We start from the raw sequence: 4827 nt of genomic DNA, 5'->3' as shown, positions 1-4827 counted from the left end.
AATTTTTTTTTTTTTTTTTTTTTTTTTTTATGTATGTATGGACCACGTCAACCGATTTCGATAATTCTTTTTGCATCGGAAAGGGAAAGGTAGTGTCTTAGAGGTGGTCCCATACTAATCTGGTTAAGATCCGATCAGTGGATCATGAGATATATATATATATTTTTTTTTATATGAGAGTTGAAGTCGGTTTTTTTTTTGCTAAAAATTACTTGTTTTATATTTTTTTTTGGCTTTTCTTATTTCTTTTTCGCTATGTAACTTTTTAATAAACAAATAAAAAAGTGGTGCACGAGGATCATAGCTCAATAGTATGTTCTACAATAGAGCACACACGTATTTGGCTAAATTTTCCAATTCCAGAAGATGTGCTAATAAAAAATATGCATTTTCACTTTTGTGCATGCATAGTAACCTTTTTAAGAAGTTGTTTTTTAACTATCTTCTAATGAGAGCACATAAGCCTGCCATGTCCCTAACTTTTTTTCTCCGCGGCACCCTTGTTGTGCTAAAAAACAAAACAAGAAAACAAGAAAACACAACACAGATTTTATGCTCCTTTAGCTTTAATGTGAGGACTGAAATTGTTTTGATGATTTCATTATTTCCTTTAAGTTTATTTGGGAGCTTTGGACAATTTTACCCTGAAATCATTTGACGCTGAAAGCTTGCTGGTGTATTTGTTTTTAACCGACATCACAAAAAGGAGGTTATCAATTCGTCGGAATATTTTTTTATTATTATTATTTTTTTATGTATGCTACCGCATAACTTTGGACTACTTTAACCGATTACAATAATTCTTTTTTTAAAATAAGGTTTTACCTCACAGGTGGTCCCATTCTAATTTGGTTTAAATCTGATTATTGGATCATGAAGAGATTAACGATAATCTTAGAAGTCTCACATAGAAATGTAAAAGTAAAAGTCACTAGTATTTTTGATGCAATCTTGCCAAAACCAGTGCTTACACTTGCATCCAGAGCTCTCTTGGCTCACTTCGTAGTATTTATTGTTCAAAGTGCTGTCTTCACTGATGTCCAGAAGGTTTTCAAAAGCTTAATTTGTCATCTCAGTAGGTTTAATTTTCGGGTCACATTTTTTTAATATTATATGGAAATTGACAGAAAATAAAAAATCATTTCCATTTAAATTGCTGCTGAAACCGACTGCTATCAATTTTCATAGCCTTAACTTCGAAGTAACATATGTATGTACGTTTTTCTGATTTACTTTTTTTATTTACTTCATGCAAATTGTTAGAAATTCTAAAATATACATGTCACCAATAAAAAAAAATCTCGACGTGCTAGAAAAAACCAAAGATGTATTTTAATTTCGCAGGCCTCTGTTATCTTCGCAGCGTAATCCAATACGGGTTTTAAATCTAGTGGTGGCTTGTTACGAGAACAGCCCAGCCAGCAAAAAATCCAAATTGATCCGAAACCGGAAAAAAAAGTGGATGAAACGCGGACTAGGTCTACAAAATTACCGAAAATGGTTGTGAAAAGGGTACGTTTCCGGCCATTTTTCTGAAAATTTTCGGATTCAATTTTTCGGTGATAAAACGTACTGGGGAACTACGCTTATGAGCGAAATACACCACACAAGCGGCTTGACAAACCAAGCGAAATATCCCTTTGCTGCAAGCCATTTGTGTTGTGTATGAGGTTTGACGAGCCGCTGCAAGTAATTTTAATAGAAATAAAATTTCTTTGATTTTCTGGCCGCCATGCTGAATTTTCATCAAACCGCTTGTGTTGTGTATGGAAAGTGTAAAGAATTTGCCCGCACCATTAGTATACTCTAGCCACTAGCGGCACCCCAGGCATACGCTCCCGGCACCCTGGGGTGCCGCTGCACCCACTTTGGGAAAGCCTACTTCAGAACACTATAAAAGTTGTCCGATAACAGTTTTAGGTACGCACCAGCTACAGTATACTTACGGTGACCATATTAACCCACGTAAAATAAAGGAAATTTTTTTCAAAATGATTTGGGAATTCGTACATACAACTTGTATGATAAAAGTACCTCACCCATATCGTAATTTATATCAAATATTTATCAGTTAATTATATTATTTAATTGTACAAGTTCCCTGCATAGCGAAAAATGAAGCCAAATCCTTTTCAAGGACTTCGCAATCCTTTGTTATCAAAATGCGTTTATCATAATTCATACTGCGCGACGAAGCCAGCACAAAAAAATTGGAATTTGATGTTCATATTCCACCGGAGCCTTAATTTTTCAACCATTTTTTACTAAAAAGCAAAAAAAAAATTATTTTGATGTACATTTTTTATAACATTTAAATTTTTTTTTTGTGTATTTTTTTTGTTTTGGGTGAACCATGATAAAAACACTAGAAGGTAAAATCATTCTCTCAATTCGTCGGCCATGATTTTTTTCTGACGTTTTCAACCATTTTAAAATATATAAAATTTGAAAATAAAAAAAATTAAATTGTTCACGATTGTTGTTGTTTGAGATTAAAGATGAGAATGTGTGTGTGAGCTTGAGTTCGAGTTTTAAAAATATATTGCTGGCAAACGTCAGCCTGCCTCTCAATGTTTTTACGATTTTACCATACGATTGCTTTCAACTAGTTTCTGTTATGTAACATTTATTAACTGGAACAGGAGAATACATTTTCTTCAAAACTGCTAATCAAATAAAAATTCAGAAATCAGGCTCAACTGGTCTATTGTAAATATAGTAAGCTTTCATAAAAAAAAATTAAATTAATCAAATGAAGTAAAAATGAAGGCTCCGGCGAATACGAACACTAAATGCCAGCTTTGAACCAGTGTGCAGTGTGTGTTCCAGTGGAACTCAGCGTGCAAGACGATCCTGGGCACAACTTTCCCTGTGCTTTATAGATTGTACAAAGATAACTGATTAAATAGAAACCCATAAGTGGGGTGCGAAACAAACTGGCGAAGGTTTTCATTATATTTTATAAGGGACATTTTTATTTTTCATATTCCGCGTTTAAAAATTTACCTCTGAAAAATGCAGAGCCGATTTAGAGGACAGTTTAAGAAATAAAGGACAAAAGGCGTCCTTTATTTTGAAAAAGATTATAAAGGACAGGGGGTTAAAATAAAGGACTGTCCTTCAAAATAAAGGACGGATGGTCACCGTAAGTATATTATAAAAGGCGCGGGAGTCAGAATTTAAAAAAGGAGTCACGCCACTTTGATTCTTCATAACTTCTTTTATATTGCAAGCACATACTTCTAACGGGGTGCATTCGATTCTCCTCTCCAAATACGACCAGTTTATTATAAACTAGAGATGGGCACGGGCCGGGCTTTTGGCAGGGTCCCGGCGGGCCCCTGCGTAAGCGCGCGGGTACGGGCCGGAATATTTGCTGTCAGCACGAACTCGTGCGTGCATGGGCGTTCAGTAAAATTTCATAAAAGCACGAATAAGCACGAGAAGGCCGTTGCTAATACTGCAAATTTAGATAAGCTTTTGTTTTTATTAAAAAAAAAAATTGTACATATTTAAACCTCTTGTGATAAGAGAAAAGCAAAAAAAGAAATATTTGGAAAGAGATAGAAAAAATAAGATACTTAGTAGTTTTGTTTACATGTCTGTACATAAAATACCTTCCACTTTTTTTACTTCCCGGAAAATATATTATAAAAATCTTTGATGTGAAAAATTGATTCGCTGAAGTAAATATATATACATAAACACAAAAGTAAAAATAAGTACATATGTATACATACAATAAAAGTTGGCTTTTTATTTCCGGGCTGGCACGTGTCCCGTCGTGTCGGGCCGGGCCCCACTAAAATTCTTAACGTACGGGCTCGTGCGTGTTTTTCAAAGTTGATTTTGCACTCGTGCCGGGCCGGGCCTGAAAATTTATGCCCGTGACCATCTCTATTATAAACTTAAACATGATCAATCAACGCACCAATTTTTGCAACGCAAAAATAAAAAAAATATTTGGAGAGCCACACATTTATTTATGAAAATTTCCCAATTCTATTTCTGAATTATATGCATATTTGGCTAGAAAATATGTATGGTGGTCCTTTTTTTGCATTTACATAATCTACACAATATATGTAACCTGATTTGTGTTAATAAACCAGCGAAAATTATGTGTCCGAAGAAAAACTGGCGAGTCATGCGAAAGTTCGAACTAATTGAGAATTGCCCATGTACGTATGGCTGCATAATGGAGTCGCCGGCAAAGCGATAATAAAAGCAAAGAAAACAAAAACCAAATCACTTCAATTTGATTTGAATTCTATGAGCAGTCACACTTAAAGGCAACTAACAGACGTATTGTTTTTCTGTTGTCACGTTTTTAGTTTCATAGAGTATCAAATCACTCATGCCGCTCAAGGTTCATAGAATACAAGGTTACGACATAGCCATGGCCGCCATCATGATGACGTAGATGGCTAATTTTTGGAGTTGCCAGATTCCTAAAAAATTATCTTATAAGAATACAATATTTTAGTCAAAAATACATCAAGTTTTATTTCAAATATGTGTTGATATTTACCCATATATGTAATGCTCCTATATTGGCAGTAAGAGCTAGTACCGTCCGAAAACACTACAGTACAGATATATCAATAAACACGTACACAACACATACCCAAAAATGGCACTCACGCACACAATACATTGACAAAAACGGTACTAGACTGTCTCGCTTTGATTTCGAAATGCTTACAAATTGAGAAGTTAGCCTACTGCCAATATAGAAGTATTACATATGTATATGTATTTACCGTTTAACAATTTGCGTCGAAGTTTGTGCTTTTTTCTGCGTCTTTGAGTTTATTTAAATTATTA

Source organism: Rhagoletis pomonella, unplaced genomic scaffold, assembly GCF_013731165.1.
Source record: "Rhagoletis pomonella isolate Grant_MI unplaced genomic scaffold, Rhpom_1.0 Rhpom_scaffold_00001, whole genome shotgun sequence".
Classification (NCBI taxonomy): domain Eukaryota; kingdom Metazoa; phylum Arthropoda; class Insecta; order Diptera; family Tephritidae; genus Rhagoletis; species Rhagoletis pomonella.
This window is presented reverse-complemented; position numbering follows the sequence as displayed.